Raw genomic sequence first — 26,546 nt, 5'->3', positions numbered from 1 at the left:
TGTCGGTAAGGACAGCAGCAACACAGTAGGAGGGAACTCGGCCTCCCCCAGCCCTGTGGTCTCCAGCGGCACCCCTGCTGGAGGCCTAACAGGAGGGACGCCATCTGCAGGGTCTGGAACCCAGCACAGCCAGGCCGAGTTCACCATGGAGGACCAGTGTGGAGCTGAGACACTAACTAGTAACCTACACAGGAAGCTTGACCGGAGCAGAAGCACAGACAGCAGACTGTGGCTGCCTTCCTTATCCTCACCACAGAGGGAGCCGAACAGCCAGCCTGGTGCAGACCAGGTGGCTCAAAGTCACCGCCCAGTCTGGAGCATTCAAATCCCAAAATATATTTTGTGGGTACTGGGGAATTGAAAGGGCTTGATGATGTTTGCGCTGGCCGTGTTGGCCCCTTTGGTTATGGACTGCAGATGTCTGGTTGGATAATAATAAAATTCCTGCCTATAAATTCCCCAGAGTTTTGCTGTAGGTGCTTCTGGAGACTGAGCCACATGAGCAGATTGCCTCAACATGTCATGTTCACCCCGAAGCCCAGACACCATGCCAGTCGACCACGAGAGCATGGGCCCGGAATCTGGTAAGTTTCCCCTACCAGTGGGAAATGGAGAGAGGTAAATCATCTGAAAACAAAGATTCTTAAAAGTTAACAAAAAGCTGGCTTTACTTTAATAATGTCCGTGTGGGTCTCTCTATTCCACTCCTTTGGAATGGCGGTGATGTCTGGCCTCAGAAGGCCCTTCTGAAACCATGTGCTTACCAAGACTACTCAAAGATTCCAAGTGTGGTTCTCTCCCACGCGTGCGCCCGACCTCCTGGTTCTCCCCAACACGTGCGCCCGACCTCATGGGTCTCCCCCAACACGTATGCCTGACCTGTGGAGGAACATGGCAGTGATCGTAGTTTTGGATGCTGTTAGTGGGGTTGCTGTGACTATTGACAATCACGTCATCTCTTCCCATCAATTATCCGGAAGATTTAAAGAAATGGTGGTCCCATGTCCAGTGAATTCTTAATAGATCATTTGCTCTGAAACTCATTGTGTAGGTGCCAAGCAGTTTAAAAGTCACATTGAGGTCTAGTGAAAGGTACTGATTAGAAAATATAGCTGTAAAATGTGACAGACACAAACAACTATGGTCTCAAGGTCTTTGTGTTACACCTACTTTCTGCCACCAGCACAGCAGAGTGGGTAACGGAGACCCCAGCCCACAGGGTGGTTGGGAGTGTTGTGGGTCCTGCAAAGGAGGGGGCCACATTCCAGCAAGTTGATCCTTGTGTCTTTATGTAGTTTTCATACCAGTGATGTTTTATTGGATCAAAACGCCTGGAGAACAGAGCCCACACCTCACTAAATGACTCTGTGCGGTCTCTAACCCAGGATGTGAGCAGAGGGACTTGCAAATCTTCCCGATGTTTTACATCTGCTCCTTCTCCTGCTGGCTAAGTCCTCTCGACTCTGTCATCTCATGCGAGAGAGGAGTAGAGTGAGACAGGAGTTAGTCGTCTTGGAGGTGAGGAAGCTGGAGGACAGAAGGGCAGATATATATTTACCTACCATCACAAAATCCACAGGCAGCCCAGGCCCAGCTTTTGTCCCCAGCCTTCTCCAGGAGACCCTGGCTTGGACGGGAACAGGAAGAGTAGAGGAGCCTTGGGATTCAGCTGTCCCAGATGTGAATCCCACCTTCTCCTCTCCCTCACTGGCCATGTGCAAGGTTGCTGACCTGCCCCCAGCCTGTCTTTACACAAGAAGACTCACGTTCAGACCCACCATTCACCTGCGTTTATAGGGAGTGAAGCCAAGCATGGCTCTTAAGAAGCTATTCCCGATGGAGGAATTCCTAACGACAAGACATCCTTGCCCATCCTTCAATTATGTGAATAATTGGAGGAAAAAGGGGGCCTTGTGTTATTTCTGCTGGAGTCATTTTTTATAGTCCTCCTTCATGCTGTGTAAATGGGAACTGGAGGGATCTTCTGCCCTAGAATGGAATGCAAGGCGCTAACAGCTCTGAGCCGTGGATGCCCCAAAGAACACATCCCAGTGCAAGTGTCTAGGAAACAAAGCTCCGGACGGGGCCAGCTTGAGCTCGCCTTTACGTGGTCAGGGGACGCACTCGGTGGGAGAGTTTCTCACCCTGAATGACACGTTATTGTCTGCAAGCAAGTTCACTTGACGTGAACGGCCTCCACTGAAGTTCTTCCCATCACGGTGGGCACAGACGGCCTCCAATTAGTTAATGCAATTTCTCACAAACGTGTGTCATGCACAGAAAGGTGTGCTGGGTGCTACCTAAGCATGGTGATGATCAAGACTGAGGTTGTGGGGACAGCCAACATTCCCTGAACCCACACACTTAACCAGACCCCTAACCTGGGTGTGTTCTGCTGGATATCCAGGTTTGGGTGGGGACATCTTCATCAAGAAGTCAAGTGCAGGTGTAAATCTCACATCAAGCAGCTTGAATTCTGCCTCGTGCTGCATAAGGTCACACTCAGGTCCCTCTCGTAGCCTTAAAATCCAGAGTGAAGTGAAGCGGCTATGGTTACAATGTGTGTTTCAGCCGGGAGCCTCAGATCCAGCCGTGACCTGAAAGCCCCCTGCGGAGAGTGCTGGGCCTGGCCAGGTCCTGGAGGATCTGAGGGTCCCTACGTGCCTCCTACGAGGTTCCTGGAATCGGTCGTCCCAGGCATCTTCCTGATCAGGGAGCAGCTTTTAAACAGTAAACTGGCGTTTGTGATTACACATCATTTGGCTTCCAAGATGCGCACGAAAATTGTCATAACTAAAATTTGCCATAAAATTCCTGATTTGTGGAGGTGGTGAGCATTTAGTTTTTTACATTTGTTTGTCTGGTTTTGCTCTGGATGGCAGGCAGATATGTGAGCTTCTTCTAATGTGGGCCATTTAAATTTAACTAACTTTATTGTTCTCATCTGTGAAATAAAAATGAGAAGACCATCCTTCTTCAGTGTAATGTTATGTAAATTAATTAACTAGGAGTTAAGTATATGGAAAAATAAAAATGTCAATAAATGCATTAGGGGCAATATAAATTTCCATCCAATTAACAAGAATACCATCTTCACCTTGGGGGTCTAACCTCCATCACCAATTCACAAACCTTTCTTGTAAGTGAGTGTTTTTCCTGTGTTTAAAAAGAAAACTCTTTAGTAAACACATCTACACACCAGCACTAAGCAGGGGTAGAGGGAAGGCTGCTGTTCCTTGGGTCTGATCCCCACTTTCCAGGATCTTGGGCGGGTCCCTCCCTCAGCTCCAGCCACCTGGCTCCCAGAGGTGGAAATGCTGCCCCCGGGACAGCACAGGGCTTCCTGCAGCCGCTCCTCCATGGCGAGGGTCTTCCTCCCACGATTGCAGCTGGCTTCTTCCTCTACTCCAATTGCAACAGTGGGTGTTAGATGTTCTTTGACAAAATATTATGCACTTTCATACCATTTGGGATGACATACACCTGGATCGGGGCATCACTTTCCCTGGTTTCCCAACCCCAGCACTAGTGCTTGGCCCTGCACAGCGGCTCTCTGTGCCTTCAGGAAAACGGGGTCCCAAGAGCACCATGCTCCTCCTTCCTTCTCCCCCCGCCACAGCACCTGCAGGCTTGGTCCTACTCTGCTCCACATCTCTGCTCAGGCTGCCCCCTCTGCCAGCGGGGCCTCCTGCTCCTGTCTAGGGACACAGTCTACCTCCTCCCATCAGCATGGGCTGTCCGCCTCCTAATGACCTCTGCCCCCCAGTCTACTTGATTCTCCCCTTCCCCGAAATCCTTTGCGCATGTTGCCTTTATGCCTCTGAATTCTGACAGGTCCTCTTAAGGACCGTTTTCTGAGTGTCCACCTTGCCTCCCTCACTAGCAGCACATTCCTTAAGAGCCGGGCATGCATCTTACTCTGTCCTGTGCCCTCCCAACACAGAGCTCGCCTTGCTCACGGGGCAGGAGTCAGGGAACACATTTCGATTTGAATTGAATCAATGAGGTCACTGGCTAGTGGGTCTCATTGTCAACAGTCTAACACTGCCCCTGCCTTATTCTCTTGGCCAGGGACACAGCAACCCCTCAAAAAAAACAACATTCCGGATAAAAAGATCTGTCACATAATAACAAATGATTCATTACCCACCAACCCAAGTTTCCGCAGCGCCAACACCCACGTGTCTGGAAGTGCCTGCCAGCCACCTCCAGACGCTTCGGTTCCTCTGCTCTTGGATGCAGATCTCTCTCCACTCACTGAGGACAGCCATCCTGGCAAATGGTTTGAACTTATCCAAGTACCACCGAAGCTCCTATGGTCTTAGGGTGGTAACCCGGTCCCAGAGACGGCAGGGAGCATCCTCAGAGAGGGAGGTGGGATTGGGAGGCCGAGTTTCCAGCTGCTGGGTGCCCTAACATCCTAGAAGGTGATTTTGAGACTTCCTCTCCCTGCTTCTTAGAAGTAAAGGGAAAAAGTCAAATTCACCATTGTAATCAGACATATACTTGATGGTAAATTAAGAAATTAAGCTGACTGCTTTACCACTTCTATTTTATATATATTTTTTATTTCCGTGTATGTATTTTAAGGAAAATATATTGGTGATGCCCCCTCCCAGGATAATGGAACAGACTTGTCCTGAGCCTGAGGCCTTTGTGTCGCTGCTTTCTGCAGCAGGAGCGTCCTTGCCTGGCACTTTGCACCGTGTCTAACAGCAAATCACCTATGGAACAAGAGGGAACGAATATGTTTGGGGAAAAAAGGAGACGTCGTTCTTCTCCTGTTCTTCTTTCCCTGACGATTTCAAAGGCAGTAAACGCCTCTGCAGACTTCAGCTGAAAGGGCACACAGCTGCCGCGGGGTTCTGCGTGCGCGCAATGCCTCCCCACGAAGGAGCTGGCTGGCTTCCCGTCCCGGCCTTCCCTCTTCTCTCGCCTTCTGATGTCTTTCCAGGTTGGAGCTCCCGCTTAGATGAAACAGATGAATTTCTGGGCCCGCTTCTGCTCACAGCAGGCAGGAGCAACAGTGACTGATTGGTTGAAACATGAGGATTAATGGGTATTTATATTTCATTAAATTTTATACTCACTGGAGAATAATGTATCACTCGCAGATATTGAAACATATGTCAACCCTATCCACTTACATATAATTCAATTTGACTTAAATGCATTGATCAAATTTTATTAAAGTCCAATACATCTTCCAAAAAGGCCCACTAACATAGCATTGTCCCTTCAGAATCCCTGATGAAAGGAGGTTCTTGTGCTGTAACTCTATTTATACCATTTATACCAAGAGAGGCCATTGTAAATGGAATTCTCACACAAGGTGACCGGGGCTGCCTGGAGGACTTGCCAGTGAGATTCGTAAGCAAATTCTCAAGTGGAGGCCTTACTAACGTGACCCCAGAGTGGGTCAAAGACAAGTGCCCACCCCAGAGAGGGATGACATCAGTATGAATGTCTCCTGAGAACCAGGGCAGAGACTCAGGGCTGGACACATCCTGGAATCCTCATCTGTCAATCATCCATCCTGAGGGCTCCATGACACCTGAATGGTGCTACCCTGCGTCGTGGGGAGGAGAGCTCTGTGGTCCTCTGCCCACTTGTCCTCCCCTTCCCCTCTCCCCCACTCCCATGTCCCCACTTCAAATGTATTTTTGTTTGTTTAATACAGATCTACGTACAAACAGAAGGAAGCATCTGTATGTAGAACATACATGTAGAATGCATGTAGAATGGTACTCAACAGAGACTTTAACAAATGGAGTGAGACTTTTGCTGTTTGTTTTAGAATCCTATCTGCAATATGTGTACCTGTTCCCCACATAGACACAGCATGTTATAACTAGAAGGTGAGCATATAATGGTAGAAATAAAGAATGTCCAACAGAATATGGGTTTCACTATTCAACCTAACTTGTTGAATTTCTGACACCATCAGTGAAACAGAAACTGCCTCCGTTCAAGGGATATCTCAACCGAAGTGCACCCCAACCTTCCAGCTGGCCTTCACGGGAACTTAGAGCAAGTCAGTGCCTTTGGATTCTGCTTTGGAAAATGAAATTCTGAAGTTAGGTCAGAGTTTCTCAAACTTGGCAAAGAATAGATAGATGATAAATGGATAGATGATAGATAAATTTATAGATAGATAGATAGATAGAGAGATAGATAGATAGATGATAGATAGAGAGATGATAGATAAATCAGGTGAAAACGATAGACATAGAGATAAGACATGAGAACGAAAAGAAAAGGAGGACCTTTCCATGCTCAAAATCTTTCTCAACACATTCAGTTCAAGTATAAGACTTAATGTGGTAGTATGCCTACTACCTGTCCAACACTAATGGTGTTGGAGATGTTCTGTCTTGTTGATTGTAGAAGCCCCTTTCCCAAAGCACCTAGTAACACCCAAGAGAGCCACATGGAACTCAGAAAGCTCTGTTCAGGAAATGCCAGGTTAGGAATCTGCAGGATACCTTTGTGCTTGAAAATTCTATTTCTTTAGGGTAGGAGGTAATAGCACTTGTTAAAAATACTGTTCCCTGGGTCTTTTAGACATTATAAATACGAGTGCAAAATATAGGGACTCATATCCCTCCAAATTTATAAAATAAGCAATCATAAAGAACACTAATCTTCCTTAAACACACCTAGTACAAAAATAAAAATATGGCTGCAGTTTTGAAATAGTAAAATGAATTTCCTGAAGGATACCCTATGGCTATTTCTGTAGGAAAAAAACAAATGACCAAAAGGCATCCCACTTGCTCCCCAAGGTTGACTTCATGGTTCATCAGATGCCACCAGACTTTCTGCCTCACAGACATGGAGACTGGGCATACAGACAGCAGTCCACTAACAGACCCTGAAGGCCTCAGACCCAGTGCATTCTAAAGTGCCCTGCACAACGAAATGAGATTAGATTGAATGCTCCTGGAGTAGCAATATGAAGGCCACCGCTCTTTCAAGCCCTAGCCACCTGGCCTCCAGCCCTGCTGCAGGTGCCAGGTGAACATGAGGCTCCCAGGTGCGCCCCCCCCCGGCTGGTGGTCCAGTATCAATGATCCAGGGCCTCCCACGTGCATTCCAGGGAGGGGAAGGCATGGGCCGGAACCACAGCTGCCTCGCTGCTGCTTCCCTGATCGGTTCATCTCACTGAACTTCCGCCTCTGCGGATTGAAGACCAGAGAGGGCACTGCAGGCCCTCCTGGGTTTCTGGGCTGTGCCTACCCATATTGATCCCTCCTCCACTTTCTGGGAAAGTTTTCAGGAAGCTCCAGTGTCCATGGAGTGCCCTACTATCTTGCCCCATGCCATTTCAGTTCATAATTATCTTTCATTGGCCTCCTCACTGCACCTCCAGAGCCCCGCCAGCCATTATATCTGCCTAGAGTCATCCTCTCTCCCGTCCTTTATGCCAAAGCCCCTTGAACTTGACCTACGTTGGGTCACAGCTCCAAGACTTCCTTATTCACCGAGACATTTTGGGGGCTCAGGGTATAGTGCTTGTCTCGTGACTTTGTGACTATTGGTCAGCTGCTTGGTTTCCCCCAGAACAGCTCCAAGGCCATTTACGACTAAGTCCCCAGTGTCTTGAGTAGTGCCTTTAGTATCTGGAGTACCTGTAGTACCTATAGTGCCTGTGGTACCTGAGTGTCTGGAGTACCTGTAGTACCTGGCTCCTAGGGGTCGTGGATATGCAAATTGGAGCTTTATTTTTATATGGGGAGAGTAATATATAACACATGTTTACATATCAAAACACTTAATACTCCAAATGGGAAAGTGGGCAAGGATTATTTACAAAGTATTAATGAAGGAGAACTGAAAAAAAAACAAAACAATAAAGATTTGAAAAATTGTCAAACCTAACTAGAATGCAAAAAAGCAAGAAGAAGTCGTTAAATAAATTCTGGAAACAGAGTCCTGAGGCTGTTTCAGCAGGAAGAACCCTCCCTTTCTTCCCCTGTAAGGAGTCAGTGAGGTAATGGCTCTAACGCTGTAAGTCCTCATCAGCACCATGGGTCAGAAAGGTGCTGCCTCTCTTGCAAGATGATTGCTCTTCCTGACGGATGGGATCATCTTCTGAGAAGATGATTCCAGAAGAACAACCCCCAGGCTAGGCAGGATAATGTCTAAGAGGAGCTTGGTTTCAGTCCAGGGAGAATTAGCTGGCGTGAACAGGAGAGAGCTCTGCAGGCAGAATCTCTGCCTCCAGGAACTCTGCAGGGACCGTCTGTGCCCACTGAGGGACCCACACACCCTGGCCTCCCATCTGTGCCCAGCAGTGGCGTCCAGTCTATTTGTCAGACATGGGTCCCCAGGGGTGCTGTCAGAGTTCCGGGGGTTAACTGGACAATAAGGTTGGAAACAGTAAGTTAAAATGAAGTTAGTGTATTTACTACAAAAAGAGCCTTTACTAAGTTCATGGGCATTGGAAACATACTCTGCATATGGTGAAGTATCCCACAAAGCCAATTTTTCATCAAACGCCTAATATCAAGGAGTGCTGATAGGTCCCTGGGTACAGTTTGAAATAATGCAATAGAATCTAAGTTCCTGGGAAATGGGAATTATTTCTTATGCATCTTTTTATCTCTAATAATATTTAGAGTATTTGAAATATGATTGAGAACAAAAGAAGGAAGGAAGGAGGGAGGGAGAGAGCGAAGGAGGAAGGAAGGAGGGAAGGAGGGAAGGAGGGAAGAAAGGAAGCTACTTGGGGACAAAAGCAAGCTTATTTATTCTTCTTTACCACCAGCTCCTCTGCCACCTACCCCAACCACTATTACAGAGTCTGGTGCTTAGTAAGCCCTTCATAATGTCTTGCTGAATTAATGAATGAATGCATTCATGAATTTTATATTGAACTGATAATACCATGTATGAAGATGCTGAAATTAATCTCATTTCACTTCTTGAAATATGAGAAAAAAATATGAGGCTGGCTCTGGAAATGAGCCAAGAGGCTTTATAGAAAATTACTGTGTGATGTTGATAGCTTTGTTCAAGAAGTCTGCTGTTCAGAGCTGGCCTGGGAGTCAATACACATGGCCAGCCAGGAGAAATGGGAAAGTCTCTAAGGCAATGTGTGAGTGTGTGTGCAAGTGTGTGTGTCTGTGTGTGTGTGTGTGTGTGTGGAGAGAGAGAGAGAAAATATGCTGTACACTATATACTAGTTCATCAAATAGACTATTTTTTTAAAAGACATCTAATTCGTAGTGACTGGCCCTCAAACTACAGGGGATATCAGGGCCATCGCTGGTAATTTGTACATTATTCCCACCCTCCACCTCTTTCCATTTGCAAACAAGTTACCCTCAGTGTTGTCTCATCCATCTCCAGACACCTGGAGCCTGCCATGTTCTGCTTTCCATCTCGAGGAAGAACCAAGAGCTGGGAGGGTCAGCAGCAGCTTTGGGAGCAGCAGCTGAGTCTTCAGGACATGCCCAGGCTGCTCCGCTCCAGGTAGAGAGGACCAGTGGTGTGGACAAGGCTCCAAGCTGTCTCCTTCTGTCTCCCTGGGCACAGATATCTCAGGTGGGAGGGCAAGTAGGCCCAGGGGCTCAGCACAATGACAGCTGCCACTGGGCCTCAGATTCTGACATCAGAGGTCACTCTGGACCTTGCCCACAACAGAACCAAGGGCAGGGTTGTGTTAAGAGAATGCTGTTCTGCCAGATAGGGCCAGGCACCGATGGGTACTTGATTCTAGTGTTTCATGAGGATGCCTGTCTTCCAAAGACTCAACCAGTCTCCATGTTTCACTTGGGGCCCTTTCTGGAAATATGAGTGTGAACTTGCCTCAAACTTCAAAAAAGAATATGTCATGAAGGAAATCATGAAAGATGGACCTCTGCATCCATCCCCACCTCCAGTCCTCTGGGAGGCCCCAATCAAGCTCACAGAGGAAAACAAGCCGAGCTTTGTACAACCGTGAGCCATGGTGACAGTTTCCTGGGAAAGCTACACAGCAAAATTCTCACTCTCAGTTCCTGCCAGCCTACCCCCACTCCAGCTGAGAAGCAGCACCACAGATGTCCACCACCTCTTTCCATAAGCACATGCGGTAGTTCAGGCCTGGTCTTCTCCAATCATCTAGAGACTGACAAAACATCTCTCCCACCTCCCCTCACCTCTGGGAAAGCAAGCTGCCTCAGAGACAAGCTGTCTCAACCACACCCAACAACTTATTCACCCTCCAAAACAAAAATAGAGTTGATCCTCATTATTTGTAGATTCTGTATTTGCAAACTCTCCTAATAGCTATATTTTATTTGTAACCCAGAAATCGATACTCACAAAGCTTTCTGGATCATTCATGGACGTGCCCAGAGTCTCTGAGTATACATTTCCTGCTGAGGGGGCCGAGGCAATGCTCTGCCTTCTTGGTTCAGCTCTCAGGCTGTAAGCAAGTTCCTTTTCTGCAGTCTATTAAACGTCATCCTTTTTCAATTTGTGGGCTTATTGTTAATGATTTTACTGTTTAAATGGCTCGAAAATGCGGTACTGATTGCTGTCCAGTGTTCCTAAGCCCAAGAAGGCTGAGATGTGCCTCAGACAGAAAACGTATGTGTTAAGCTTCATTCAGGCTTGAGTCATAGGACTGAGAGGTCACTGTTAATGAACCAACACTATATATTCAATAAGATGTCTTTAGAGCCAGCCCTGATGGCTTAGTAGTTAGGTTCCGCATGATCTGCTTCGACAGCCCAGTTTCGGCTCCTGGGTGCGCAACCACACCACTCGTCTGTCAGCAGCCGTTTTGTGGCAGTGGCTCACATAGAAGAACATACAAATGTACACAACTATGTACTGGGGCTTTGGTGGAGGGGTGGGAAGGAGGAAAAAAGGAGGAAGTTGGCAACAGATGTCAGCTTAGGGCAAATCTTCCCCTGAAAAAAAGAAGAGATGTCTTTAAACAGAAGCACACATAAAACAAGGTTATGTGTTGATTGGTTGAGGGAAATGTTGAGACCAGAGGCTGCAGGAACCTAGCCCTGTGTTTCCACCAGTAGCAATGGCTCAGCACTTGCTAATTCAGTGTGTGGATGACTTTAAAGAACATAACTACCGTAAACAATGAGAATCGACTGTAATTATCAGCTGTACCTGGTCTCTTAGTGACAGCAGATTCCCCAAAATTTATGAAGGATGAGTACTTGATGTACATTTGTTCTCAAACCTGGTTGCACATTAAATTATCTGAGAATCTTAAAAAACAAAAACACGGACACCTTTTGGGACGGCCCTCCCTCCCGCTGGGAGATTCCGTTTTGATCAAATTCATAAGAGGCTTGGGCATCAGTCATTTTCAGAGACCCCCTGGTGATTCTAACACACAGCCAGAGTTGAAAATCTCTACTGTAGCCAAGAGACCAGTTCGGGTATTTTCTTAGAAAGAAACAAAATCAAAACCTATGTGCCTTAAAAGCAAACAAAAGCACCCAGTTCAGTCATAGAAGTTCAGTCGCTGGTAGCATTTCTCCCCACTCTCTACACATCAAAATTGGTTTCAGATCTCTCTATGGAAGATCCCATCCTCGCCATGATTTCACGCAGCAATCCCGTAGTGTAACACATTGGACACAGCTTGGCCTCTGGGTCTGGCATTTGGGTTTCAAACCCCACTTACACCACTGTATTAGTCAGGGTTCTCCAGAGAAACAGAACCAATAGGACATATATAATATATAAATAATATAATATATAGAATATATATACACACACACATAGGATTTATTATAAGATATTGGCTTATGTGATTATGGAGGCCGAGAGATCCCACCATCTGCTGTCTACAAGCTGGAGACCCTGGAGAGGCAGTGGTGCAGTTCCAAAATCTGAGAGCCAGAGAGTGATGGTGTAGATTCCAGTCCAGATCTGAAGGCCTGAGAACCAGGAGTGCGAGGGCAGGAGAAGACCAACGTCCCAGCTCAAGCAGTCAGGCAGAAGCAGTGAATTCAACCTTCCACCTTTCTGTCCCATCACACCCTCAAGGAATTGGAGACTCCCACACACACTGGAGAGGGCAATCTGCTTTACTCAGGTCACCAACTCAAATGCTGATCTCTCCCGGGTACACCCTCACAGACACACCCAGAAATGATGTTTAACCAAATATCTGGGCACCCTGTGATCCTGCCAAGTGGACACAAAGGACACAGAGGACACAACCTCAGTGTGATCTTAGAAAAACCATATAAGCCTCCCTGAGCCTCAGGTCTCCTCATCTGTCACATAGAGGTAATAACAGTTCATTTTCCAGAACATTTTTTTGAAATCAAAATAGCAAAAGCATGTTTAGCACCTGGCCTGTTTAGCACCTGGCCTGGTATGTCGTTGCTGAATTCTGAGGGGGCAGAGAATGTTACTGTCCTGGTTTCTTTGCTCAAGTTTGAACCAATGGAAAGAGACAGAGGAGTAGACAGGTGAAGATCAAAACATCAGGTTTGGCTGATACCGCTGTTTAAAAAGGATGTGGATGAGGTGGGCTGGAAGCACGGGCTTCTCTGTGTCAGTCCCGGAATTAGAAGGCTGTTCCTGCTCCGTGTCAGAACTGGAAACGTGCAAGGGCTGCACATCGGCTGAAGCAGATCCTTGACCTTGGTGGATCAAGAGGGAAATTGCTCCTAGTCTATTTTCCACCCCAAATTATGTCTATTCTTACTGCCCAACCTGGTTTATCAGATACCACATGCTTATAAAGGTACTCTAATAATAAAATGACAAAATCCCCAGGGAAATATGGAAGTTTATACATTGTATGCTAAATTTATTCCCTCCAAATTTTCCTTCCTCTCAGTCTCAGGTGGAGAGGTGGCAAAACCCAGGAGAGGGCACTCAGAAGATGCATCCTGAGCTGTCTGCCCAGGATGATGCAGTTCTCGCGGGGCCTCAAATCTCCCACGCACTTCATATGCTGAAGGCTCATCGAGACACTCAAGAGCATCGTATAACAGCCTCTACACCCTACAAAGGTAGAACACCGGGGCCCAGGACAGGCATCCCTGGAAACTTCTGGAACCTAGAACTTGGTCCTGCCTGAGGTGAAGGCTCTGTGGCATCAAGGTCAATTGTCTGGCGTCTATGACCTGCAAACTCAAGCTCCCCCATGACTTGTATGCCAGCAAGAGACCAAGTATGGCACTGAATTTCCTATCTCTGGTGGGAAAATTAATCTAGCACTCTGAGATATCCCTGCCCCTCACAAGGTTCAGGAATTTGCAGTGGCAACTGCCCAGCCACCAGTTCCTATGGAGGTTTCCTTCTGTCTCATCCAGCCCACACAGAGCCTCTCGTTCCCTTCAACTCTGTGTTTCTGGCCTCAGGGCACGGCTGCAGCATTTTCAATTCCAGGCCGAGCTGGCCGCCCAACCACCTCCTGCTGAAGGAAGCTGATCGCCTTCTTTCAATGGTCCTGGGAGAACCACCCTCTGCAGCGTGCTCAACTGAAGCTGCTATTAATGTTCGCTGTAATGATATTTGCTAAGAAACCAAATTTATTGTCAACTGTGTTCATGTAAGTTCTCACTCAAGGAGTTTGGCAACTGATTTGCCAAAGAGGACTTGGTCTAAAATACCCCAACTCAAAGTAGCCTCCTGCAGCAGACTGCCAGGAGAGTACACTAACCAGATTCCAACCTGAAACATATGTGATCTCAATCCTAACACCTTACTGTGATTGGCTTCCTCATAAAGTGCGTCTTAAGTTTATTTCCTTGCATAAAATTTAATGCCTTCCTGAGGTGTCGGTTAGCCATGGCCAAAGCAAGGGTCACACAAAGACAAATCCTCAGTGGTGGCGACAGTCTTCTCCTCCGGGCAGGGTCCTGCACCATCCGCAGCTGTCCATAGGTGGGCGCGGCATAGGGTGGCAACAGCTGGAGAACAGGGTGGCCGTGCTGACATAATGAGATCCTTTGAATCATTAAGTAGCATGACAAAGGAAAGGGTCCTCCGACAAGCAGGGCACTATATTTAAGTTCAAGAATCAACGAATCTTTAAAAGGTAGGGTCCACCAAAGAAACCGGCATCAGCCAGCACTAGGGAGACAAGCTGGGAGGGCAGGGCAGCCTCAGAGTTAGGACCCCAACGTCAGGCGAAGCTTTCCGCCGAGCTACCTTGAGAGAAATACAATGGTGAGAAAGCATAAGGGATCCACGGCTCCATTATCAAAGACCATTTCCCCACCCCAAATGTTCTCTTGGTTTTCACCCAGTCAAGGAGCCCAAAGATGTCCACCAGCAGCTCGGGCCCGGGCCCTGGGGAAGGGTTGGTTAACCCAAACCAGCCAGGGCCAGAGGGAGCTGCCAGACACCTCAGAAGAGAGACAGGGAATGAACATGTCGGTACTTTGTTAATCGTGACAAGCGCACAAACTGCAGGGAAAGGACAAATTTCAACTCATGGATGTCCGTGTGTCCACGTTCCAGGCCAAGGTGAGAGGGAGACAACGGATGTCCGTGTGTCCACGCTCCGGGCCAAGGTGAGAGGGAGACAACGGATGTCCGTGTGTCCACGCTCCGGGCCAAGGTGAGAGGGAGACAACTGATGTCTGTGTGTCCATCCTCCCGGCCAAAGTGAGAGGGAGAGTCACACAATTCAACGCTAACTTTCAGGGCAGAAGGAACTGGGGACCACATCTGGCTCCTGCCAACTCTTCCCTTACGTTCACAGAGCCCAGCGAGAGTGTGGTTTTGATTTTGCTTCAGGTCAACTTCCCTAAGGTTGTAACCTTACACAGTGTACTTTTAACATAGCTTTACTGTCTATTATTTAGCACCTTGATGTCCATGACAAATTCTTGTTTTGTTTTATAGCCCCACTATTTAGAGGGAAAAGACAGGTGTGTGTCACAAATCTCCGCATTTATCTAGGACTGGACTGAAGTCAGAGACACAAATTGATCTTTTTCTTACTGCTCCACACCGTCCTCAGAGCCCTCTCTCCCCAACACACATACACACACACGCACAAATATCTGCACACACAAGTGCTCACGCACACACACACACGCCATTCCCTGTGCCCCAGGGAAAGAACAGGCCAGAGTCCAAGAAGGAGAAAGAAGTCAGTTGGGTTTCTAAATATAGATGTTTTCATAGTTGGGGTTGTTGTGCCTTTTCATTTTGTTTTGTTTTTAAACACAAAGCAGAATCGGTTCTCTTGAAAGACAAGGCCTTCTTGGTCTTTAAGAAGCAGGCTTTTTCCACAAAGGATGTTTGAGGAGATGGACAGTTGTGCTGTTCTCTGAGCCCTGAGTATAGAGTGAATCCAGGAACACACATTTGGGAGAAACTCGCCTGGCCAGAAACGCGAGATCAGAACCACCCTTCTGGGCTCTGAGGACAGTGATGACCGTAGGAACTGGAGAAGAATCCAGAGTCGAGGCTGCGGGGGCTCGCCTCATTTCCCTCCTCTGTAGACTGGGTGGGATGGGAGCAATGGCCAAACCTCCTTCCTTTTAGGATTCGAGAAGAGGCTGTGCCCGCCGGCCTCAAGGGGTACCCAGGACCAGCAGCAGGCAGGCCCTTCGCAGTGGCTGAGCGTGGTTTGCAGCTGGAGGGGCCACGAGTCTGTCTGTGGGGAGGGGAGCCCTGGCAGTTCTCCTGCCCTCAGAGGGCTGCCCACGTGGCTGAGAAAGGCAGGACCAGAGAGAGGCCTCCTACTGAGATGAGGGGCCCCTGGACAGTGTCTGCTCGGTCCTGGCAGGACTGAGGAGTTGGCTGAAGGAGATCAAGGAAAAGGCTTGTGGTGGTGACCACAGACTCTCGGGCTGAGAGAAGTCGCCGTGATGGTCACTCCCACAGGAGGCAGATACAGCTTTGAAGAAAAGGATGGAGGAGACTGGGGTTTGACTGAGAAATCACTGAATTTGATTGAATTTACTTGTAAAATAAAAATTAGTCATTTTTTTCCCACAAAGCAGAAATGGAAGTCAGAAAACACCAAGTCAATTAATGACAAATGTGGATAGTCCCATTGCTGAGAGTGGACACTTCTGCAAGGCTGGTGCTCTCTACAGCAGACTCTCCTACAGTCGCCTCCCAGGCACAGGGCCTCGACCCAGGGCTCAGAGAAAGAGCAGGCTATAGCAGTTCAGGGGCCTTGCAATCATTTCTCAACATTTCCAGAAGCAAAAAAAGCAAAACTAGCATTTAAAAAAAATTAAACTTGCCAAACAGGTATTGGAGAAATAAAGTATTTCAGTTCAAACAAATTAATAAAGCAGATAACAGCTTCACCTGTGGAATGGAAGATTGTACAAGGCTGTGTTTTCCAAACTGTGGGATGTGGAAGCAGTGCAGGGCCTCTGCAGCATTTAACAAGGAAGTCAAAATAAAACAGGAGAGAGTGGAGAATACCAAATGTATTGGAGGTGGTAAGGCTAAGAACATCTGACACTTGTTTGTGTCACCTGTGTGTATATGATTTCTGATTGTGGGCTGTCACCTGGGGTCTAAAACCGCTGAATAATTATATGCCATCTTTGAAATCAGTCATATCTGTGCTATCTTTGGCCACAGCATCCTCCCCACTGTAGTTTTGGATTGGTCTGGTATTCCAGTTGTCCATCGATGTGTAACAAACTACCCCAAAGCTTAGTGACATAAGACAACAACCATTTCATCACATTTCATGATTTTGTGGTTCAGGAATGTGGGGGGCTTAGCTGGGTGGTTCTTCTGTTCCATGTGGCGTCAACACTCGGTGCCTTCAGCCAGCAGATGGCTGGTCTGGAGGACTCCGGATGGCGCCCTCCACCTCTGGTTTGGCTGAAAGCCAGGGCTCAGATGGGACTCTGGGCTTAAGTACTCATGGGTGGCCCTCTGGCACAGAGGCCTCAAGGTGGCACAGGGCTGCCAGGGACCATGAAAGGGAGGATGAGTGGCCTTGCATGACCCAGCCTCAGAAGTCACATAACACCACTTCTGCCCTACTCTGTTGGTCGCAGCAGTCAAAAGCCAGCCCAGATTCAGGGGGTGGGGAGTGCATAGACCCCGCTTTCCAGGAGGGAGTGTTCAGGAGTTTGCAGCCATGTTTTAGAACTGCCATGCCTGGCAAGCCATTGTATGACTCCTCAGGATGACCAAAAGCTCCTGGTGACATCGGTGTTCTAATGACGGTACCTGCATCGACGAGTTGCGACTGACAGCTAACCATCAAAGTCTTCCGGACTTAGCAGACAGCGTGATTTGCTTTCCAATTCTGAATTTTTAGTTGCAAATTCAGAGTACCCTGACTTGAATTATTTTCAGTGACTAGAAACACCTCTTTCTGAACTGATAAACTCATTATCTACTTTTCATGAATTTATAACAGATGTGTGTCGTGAGTCACACATTTCAGGTCAGTGAGCAGAACTTTGCATAGGAAACACAATATTGAGCAACACCCCGACACTGAATCTGGGTTATGACAGGTGCTCTAAATGACAGGTCTAGACCTGGGCTTGAGAAGGCCCGGGAGCCCCTGAAATGTTGTGTATGATGCTCTGTACTCTGCCTGTGTAGCTTACTTCCATATTTTAAAGCAGGAAACATTCCTCAAAAGATTAGGGGCCATTGGCTATGTGGGTTGCTAATGATTTCCTAGATCTGAATCATAAAATAATTACCAAAACTGGATTGCCAGCAGCTTTTTGTAAACAACCTCTCCAACATCCATTTTAGTTAGAAACTAAAAAATGTGATGAAAAACCGTGGAGGCTCTTGTAAGCGAATTCCGTTTTGTTTTGTTTTACATTTTTAAAACAATAGAGGGCAGGAGTTCCAAACTGATCTCAAAAGCCTTCTTGTATATTTTCCCCCTAATCTGGGAATATTTTGCTATAGAGTATATTTTTTGCAATGACTTTCAAAAGTGCAGTTTGCAGTGGCATTCTTTACTGTCGTTTATAATCCTGCAATGCAACATTTTGCAGGGTTTTGTAGGTCTTAACAACTGAGTTATTTGAAAACATCCTCTTATTCTCAATTCTCACCACATTTTGTTTTTTGGCTTAGATTTAGGAAAATTGTCCGAGCTGTTTTAACCCATCTCGATAGATAGATAGATAGACTGATGGACAGACAGACAGATAAGATAGAGATAGATAGATAGACAGATATAGATAGATAGATAAGATAGATGGATAAGATAGATAGATATAGATAGATAGATAGATAAAAAAATAAGCAGAGTTGAGATCCTACACAGCAGAGCTCTTCATATGAAGGTTGTGAGATTTGTACTGCTTAGGGAAACAGTATTCCTAAGGAATTCAATAAAGAATTAACATGTGTTAAATGCGTCCTGGGTGCCAGGCTCTGTGCCCCATCTGACCTGACTCCATGCTAGAATATGGGAAGACATGGTTTTCCTTCTCACCTTACAGGGGAGGCCACTGTGACCCAGCGGGACCCTCATTCAGCTGGTATGTGGGGTAGATGGGATTGGACCTGAGTCTGGGCTGCTAGTTCTGGGAGAGCCTGTGCCCTCAGCTTCAATATCCTGGGTCCTCCTGAAAGGGTGGGGGCCTTACTTTGTTTCTCTCTGCTTCTCCCGTCCTCTCCATCGGGTGTCTCAGCCTCGGCACTATAGGCATTTGGGGCGAGCTCCTTCTTTGCCTAGTGGTCCCTCCCGGGCATTGCAGGCTCTCTGGGCTCTCTCATTCAGCAGCCTCTCTGGGCTCTAGGCACCAGTAGCACCCTCCCCAGTTGTGACAACCCAAGATGCACCCAGACTTTGCTCGACTTCCTCTGGGGGCAAAATCATCCCTGCATTGAGAACCACTGCCCTAAATTGACCGAACTGCCATTTATTCCACCTGTAATTAAAATTATGTACTTTTCACTACGTAACTTTCATAAATATGGGGAATCTAACTTGCCCTCTTTTAAACTTCCCAGAAGGAGAAACCGTCCATCTACAGCTGATTCCTGCCCTGAAGAGAACTGATCACGGAGTTAAGGTCAGGTGGTCTTCGGCCATGTCCCGGCCGAGTTTCCGAAGTGCTGGTCCTGGAGGGTTTGCGGTGGCTCGCAGCCCGGTGAGAGCGGGTGTGGCGGGACCAAGTACAGGGCCCGCTGCCCGGCACAGCCCCCTGGGCCAGGGCCATCCCTCTGCTTGTGGACACCAGGGGACACTTTCACAACATAGCGTCGCAGGCTGTCACAGGTACAAACTATCTGGAAATTTAGATCCCAGCGTATCTAATAGGGCACCATCAATCTTTTATGGGGAGAGAATACATAAATTATAAACAAATATGTCCTTTGGTCTCGTAGAACAGCAGGAAGATCAAAGATGCACAATGGAAATGTATTTGCTTCTGCAGCCGGCGTATCCCCCCCGCTCCCGGGCTGTGCTGATGGACAGCCAGGGAGCCGTCAGCTTTGTTCCGTCTGTCACAGTACACTTCCCTCCTGTTGTTTTAGGTAATCAATATGGGGCTGAAATCACCTACTGCCACCTCCACCACCTCTTATTGTGTCCACTCATCAATTATGGATCTCCGCACAACATCAAGTCTACAATTTCGATTGCATTTGCTAATCATTGATCAATAATTCAGGAGCCCCTCCTTGACAAGGCCCCTGGTTTCCTGCAGCATATGGCACGGGCTGACAGGGAGCAGAAGTCCCTTATCACAAAGAGCAGCCTCCAGAACAACTTGTGTAAAGTTGTTTCTTCTTACCCTGAGCGTGTTCGAGGAGGCCGACTTTGTACTTGTGTTGGGCGCGCCTCTCCGTTGCTGTGTTTAATGACTGTTGCGGCCGCCACAGGACGAGAAGCCGGGTCTGCCGGGTTTGGGGACGTGGGCACTCAGCAGCAGAATGCTGTCACTCTGCTGTTTTGTGTTTGTTGTTCTTGTTTTGTGGCTGAATCCTGTCTCACCAGGGAGGGACGTTTCTTGCTCTCCGCCCCGCAACCCGTGTCTGTGGGCACGCAGCTGGGACGCAGACCCTGCCCGCGCCTCCCCTACCACACACATGCACGCTGCAAATCTGAACATTATACCCTCAGCCGACTCCTGGGCGGGATGAATTTGAAACCCTGAGCTATTTTAAGATGCGCTCTTACTGTTTTTTTCTTTTAAGATCTGTTTCAATCCAGTTCTGTATGTTTGCATTTGTGTCCTTTCAATGAGATGATGAAATAAAAAACACTAACGATTTCACTCATACGTGGAAGATAAACACATAGATAAGAAGAACAGATTAGTGGTTACCAGAGAAGAAGGGGGTGGGGGGAGGGCGAAAGGAGTAAAGGGGCACACGTGTATGGGGGTGGATAAAAACCAGACTGTTAGTGGTGAACACCGTGCAGTCTATACAGAAACTAAAATATAGTGATGTACATCTGAAATTTACACAATGTTGTAAGCCAATATGACCCCAATAAAATAATTTTTGAAAAACAATCGTCCTTTCACAAATCATCCTGCAGTGTTTATATAGGTCATTTTTATTGGAAAGAATCCTTTTATTTTAACCTCCTAGAGGGCAGTGATGTCAAGCCCTCTTCTGCTGGAAATGCAGCTGAAAGGATGCTGCCTATTGATGGAGAAGCGAGAAGGGGGCGGAGAGCAGCCGCTGAGGCCCACGGAGCCTGGGAGATGGAATCTGGCTTCCGGGAGACAGGCAAGGAACAAATTTCTGGGAAACCTTCCTCACAAAAGGAGGCCACAGAGGGTTCTGGAGGTCGCCCACATCCTGGGCACAGCCCACCGTCCCCTCCAAGGAGGAGAGGGCATGACAAGGGACCTTCGTCACCCCCCAGAGCGCCAGGCCCTGCTCTCCCTCCCTTCGCCAGCCCGCGGTGGGATGATGCAAAGATGCTCTTGTGTAGCCAGCTCGCCCATTGTCGCCAGCCCAGCGGGAGAGCCGCCACCAGGAGTTCTCCATGATTTTAAAAATGGTGAAGAAAGAAACAGCAGGAAGCTCAGAGAGGAGGGAGAAAGGAAAAGATTTAAAGCAGTCCACGGCAAGAAGCAGACAGGACAAAAGGAGGGGGATGGAGAGGGAAAGGAACATTTCTTTTTAACTGGAAAGAGAAAAGGATGGGACAGGAAATGGCTTTTAGAATTCAAACAAAAATGAAGAAAATTAGAATGAGATTGGAAGTAAAAGAGATGAGAAAGGAAAATATGAACTGAAGACATGAGGAAAGAACACAGGAGATGCCCACTTGCCCACAGGTTCACCGCCTGTCTTGCTGCCCCTCTCTCCTCGCCCCGCCCCTGCACCACGCCCAGCTCAGTCTTTGGTGGACTGGACCGCGGCTGCTGGTGGACTAGAGTGTGTGTAGCCGGCTTGGAGCTGAAAATAGGGAATACAATATGATATTTTTCACACTGAAATTCCTCGGCAGATGCGCTCGAGACCTGGGCACTCGTCCTCCGCCCCCACAGACCTTCCCTGATTAGGGCAGAGTCTGGCTGGACTCCTTTCCTGCCGACCTTCATGCCCAGAAACCTGGTGGAGGTGGTGCTGCCAAGTGTGTGTTCAAGTTCTTGAGGCCAAAGTAAAGGCCCTGGACAACAGTAACTGAAGAAAATGCCTCCAATGGTCGCAGATCCGTCTCACTCCTCCAGGTGACTTGTAAGGTGAAGCCTACAACCTGAACCACTATTAGAGGTTTGAGATGGTGGCACGTCACCCAGAAGCACGGCTGTCTCTACACAGAAATCTGTAAACCCACTCAAGACCTTCCCTGGACTTCTGGTACTAAACCCCATGGACCACCACAGACCTGAAGGCCACACAGAGACCACTGACCAGGGAAAGCGGGGACCCAGCTGGGGTCCCCAAGCTTCTCAGGAGGGCACCTGGTTCCTTGGGGTCCCTGCTCACTGAAAGGAGAAGGGTGAATGATGCAACAGCGTCACATTCTGAGATGCTGACTCACTAACATTTCCCATCTCAGGTGCACCTTTTCTCTGCCCTTCTAGAGGGCAAGATAGTCAGCAAGTACCCCAGTTGGTACCTGAGCTGGGTGACTGTCTTTGAACTGGTCTGAGCTCCTCGGAAGGAACTGCTCAGAAGTACACACACGCTCTTTTGCTAGGACAGCATCTCGAGGCGCTGAAGGTCATGCCCCTCGTCCCAGACTCACAGCTTAGAGCCAGGGAGCCCATCTAACGACTGGGGTCGACACCAGAGAAACCAAAAGGCCTTCTGATTTCAGGCTGTGAGCATCTCTAAGTCAAATAAGATCAATCTGAGAGTGGGATCCATCTCCACTGTGTTTATCACATCAGTCCTTGAAGATGCTGGGGAGTTAGGTCTCACAATAAGTCCTATGAATCATGTGCATTGTCAACACTTTTATTTTCCCCAAACCTTACTATCCATCTGTCTATCTATCTATCTGTCTATCTATCTGCTTATCTATCTATCATCTATCATCTATCTATATCTATCGATCTGTCTCTATCATCTATCAATCTATCTACCTATCTATCATCATCATCATCATCTGTCTATCTATATACCTATCAATCAATCATTTATCTGTCTGTCATCTATCTATTATTATTCTTCTCATTGGCAATTGCTGTTTTTCTTTCAGTATATAAATAATGCACAGCTTTCCAACAAGCTGAATATGGGGGTACTACTGTGACCCCTATGCCTTTTAATGCTGGGATTCAGATTGTCCATGACACACTCTATGTCCTCACTCAGGAGCAGAAATGTTAGGGGATTTGTTAGGTTCTGAGAAGAATGTAATTGGAGGGTGGTCCCCTCCAGCCAGGACAAGCAACCACCTACTGCCTAGACTCAGCCCATCTAGAGAAGTTGCTGTGAACTTGGACTAGCCTCCCAAAGGCTGACTGGCGGATGGGATAACATTAGCTAATAATTGCCCGTAAAGGGGGGATGGTGATTTCTTGTCCAGCTATGCTTCCCAAAGAAGTCCAGAGAACACCAGGGCACAGTCTGTGCTGTTGCCCAGATGCTGGCTGCACGTGTGGGCCTCAGAGCCTTGGCTGTTGCAGAGCCCTCTGCCTTTGTCCCAACCACCTTCCATGTCCAGCCCAAGGCCGCCCACCCACTCCCTGAAGCCTTTTGAGACTCCTGGCCTGTCACCTGCCATCCCCACAGCCTCTTCCCTCCTAGACCACCTGTCACGTTTCCCTAGAGGTCCAGGCCTACCTATGCTCCCAGTCTGGGGTGCACAAGGGTGCAGACAGGGACCTATGTGTTCAGAGTCGCACCCCACGCTGTCCCAGGGCGGTGCCTCACCTCAACCACGTGTGCCACACCTGTGCACAGGACTGAACCAACTCATCAGCAACAAAGGTCACACATGCATGGGGACATCTCTGTTTGCTCAGAGAGAACAGTCTCCCCTTCCCTTGTCCCCACTCATCTGGGGCTCACGCAGGCTCCCTGTGGCCGGTGATAGACGTGTTGAACTTTGACCTTAACGATTCTTTTATCTTTTTCAAAAATTATGCATTTTCTCTTTACTTTGCTCAAATGTCTGGGTCTTTCCCCTTAATTTCTCGTGTGCTTGTGTGCTTATGGATTTCACCCTGCGGGTGTCTGTGTCATGGAGCAGTGCCTTCTGAGCAGAGAAGAGAGAATATGTCCACTAACAAACTGAGACACTATCCATCTCTCAAGCCCTGGACTCAGTCCTGTTTCCAGCCAAACAGCATTCAAGATGTTTTCCTGGAGGCTTGTCAGCGTGGCCGTGGCCCCCGAGCCCGGAGGAGGGTGGTGGCCTGGGGTCTTAGGAGGTTTGAACCAAGTGTTTTATAAGTTCAGATGGAGTGGAACCAAATGGCTTTTCTCAGCCCCATTTAAAATGATTGGTTTGGCTCTCCCTTGCCCAAGTCCTTCCGTTCCACCATGGATGTTATGACAACAAAAAAGAAGTCGTGGGCCCCTCCATGTCAACTTTCCAGATGTTTTCTCTGAGAAGAAAGATGCATTTATAAAGCACCTTCTGCTTCTTGTTCTCTTCAAAATTCAGCTCAAGTATTATTAAAAAAAAACGGGGAGGGATTGTTTTAATAACATCCTCCATACTCATTCTGGTTTTTGAAATGTCTGCTATGGCTGGCACAATTACAACATGTCATCCATTCACTCCACAAACTCAAGAGGTTGAGTGCCTCTCATGCGCTGAGCTCTGTGCTGGCTGTCGGGTAGAGGTCATCAGTGGGGACCAGTGCCATCTTGAGGAGCAGCTGCCCCAGGGTGGCTGGGGCAAGGCCACAGTGGGAAGACTGTGCATGGGGTACAGAGTGAGGAGCTGCCTGGCAGAGCCGGGCAGAGCCCACTGGAGGGAGTGTTGCAGGAGAGTAGCGAGGGCGGCTGGCATGCTCCCTCCAGGACAGGAGGGAAAGGGGTCCAGAGGCGCATCTCCCCCGCAGCAGGAGCTCTTGACACGGCCGTGTCTCCTCCTGCACCCCAACCTCGGGGGCAGTGCCTTGCTGGCCAGCATTCCAGGGTACGGTCCACACAGCTGTTCAGAACACTGCTGTCTATGTAGAAATGTAGAGTTTCTCCCAAGAGCCCCTTTGTTATGCTTCAAATACTTGATTCATTGACCTTCCCAGGCTTAGAATTAATTGTAGAGCCTGGAAAGTAACAAGTCAAGTTCAAATCCTTCTTAGTTACAAGTCCTGTCTCCACACTCTCATTATTTATGTCAAGGCGAATGGCTGTGCACACTTCTGATCCGTGAGCATAAGGTAGTTGATGGCGTTACTGAGGTGATTATTTCTTGTCCTGCCCCTGGGTGCCCCTTTCAGTCACTGTGTAATCCAGACTTGTGCTGTCCCACCCCAGAGCCACCAGCCATGTGGCCATTGGGCATTGGAAATGTGGCTAGAGGGACTGAGGAGATGAACTTGAAATTTCAACCTTACCTAATTTCTATTTAGATATAAATATAGTATATTTAGATTTAGATTTTCAGGCTGAAGTAATATCAACCATTTTCCTGTTAACACAACTTGATTTTTTGCTAGGATTAAACATTTTACAGGAATCATTGAAAATTTGGTGCCCAATTTGAGATGTGATAGAAATGTAAAACAGTCACAGATTTCAAAAACTTGCTACAATAAAAGCAAAGATAAAATCTCTCATTAATAATTGTTTGTATTAATTACACATTGACATGATAATATTTTGGATATACTGAGGATTCTTTTTTATTTCATCTGTTTGTTTTACTTCGCTTAAAAATGACTACTAGACAATTTAAATCTACTAATAATGTGATTCACGTTATGTTTCTATTCAACAATTCTGATCTAAAGGAAAGCATCTAGATCTGAAGGTAAACAACACATAAACAAAGAAACATTGAACTTAAAATGGGTGGGCTGATGGATTCTCAGTCTGGGTGTCCTGCTGCAAGACCGAGTGTCCCTCACACACTCTCTCTTTTCTTTGGAGGTGCTCAGTTATGAACTGGCAGAAAGTCAAGTCTCCTGAAGGCATCTTGGGCGTGTTTGGGCCAAATGTGTTTTCTATCTCATTCTTTCTCCTTCCTTCTCCTTCGCAGTAGTCAGTGAGAGCTACGACAGCCCTCTCTCCAAGACAGAGATGCACAAGATGAGACATAAGCTGTGTAAAAGTCCAGGGAAACCCCATTAGGAGTGGTGAATGGTCCTCTCATAGGTCATCTATGCACACCCGGATTGCCCAGAAGCAGCTGAAATGCTTGATGAATTAACTTGCCCTAAACCATCTAATACTCAGTCATATACTAACAGGGTTTAACTGAAGAGTTATTGGAAATTGATAAATAAAAGCAGAATATATGATCAGTGGCATCAGAAAATTCAACAAGAGACCTAAAGCATCCTCAGAGTTTGCTTATCATTTTATATGCCATGTCCTTTGAATGTTTTTGAATAGATGTTAAATATAAGATATTCCATATTCATTATTCTATCATAAAATAGTAATTTGAAGCAAAGTTTTCTGTATATCCACATGTTCCTGGACAACAATTCATTTTTACTTACATTTTAAAAATAGCTGTAGTCAGCAATCTCTGTGTGTTTCTGAAGATTCTTTCCAGTTACATCTCAAAGGCAAAGAACCTTAAGACTGTCCCACATTTACCAAAATTCTCCCCAGTGTCCAAGCATACGAATCAAAAGGTTAATAAAAGGATTGGTAGTTTTATCAGAACTAATGATTCCATATACAAGTCTGCTGTATTTTTTTAATAACAGATTTATTGAGATGTATTCACATACCATAAAATCCACCCTTTTAAAATGTACAGTTCAGTGGTTTTTAGTGTAGTCACTGAGTTGTGCAACCAATACCACTATCTAATTTTAGAATATTTTCATCACCCCAAAAAGAAATTCTGTACCCTCTTCTTTCTTCTTTCTGCCTCTGACAACCACTAATCTACTTTCTAATCTTTAATGTCACTTATTTTTAAAAGACTGCAGAAAAAGGGGGTTAGTATGTGAGATAGTCTTTTGGGATATAGTGCAGAGGCAGCAGATGAATGCAGTGGAGGTACCAGATGGACTTACAGAGTGTTTTGGTCTGCTCATGCTGTC

This window comes from Diceros bicornis, chromosome 20 (genome assembly GCF_020826845.1).
Source record: "Diceros bicornis minor isolate mBicDic1 chromosome 20, mDicBic1.mat.cur, whole genome shotgun sequence".
Lineage (NCBI taxonomy): Eukaryota > Metazoa > Chordata > Mammalia > Perissodactyla > Rhinocerotidae > Diceros > Diceros bicornis.
The sequence above is the reverse complement of the archived record's forward strand: the minus strand, read 5'-3'. Positions refer to the sequence as shown.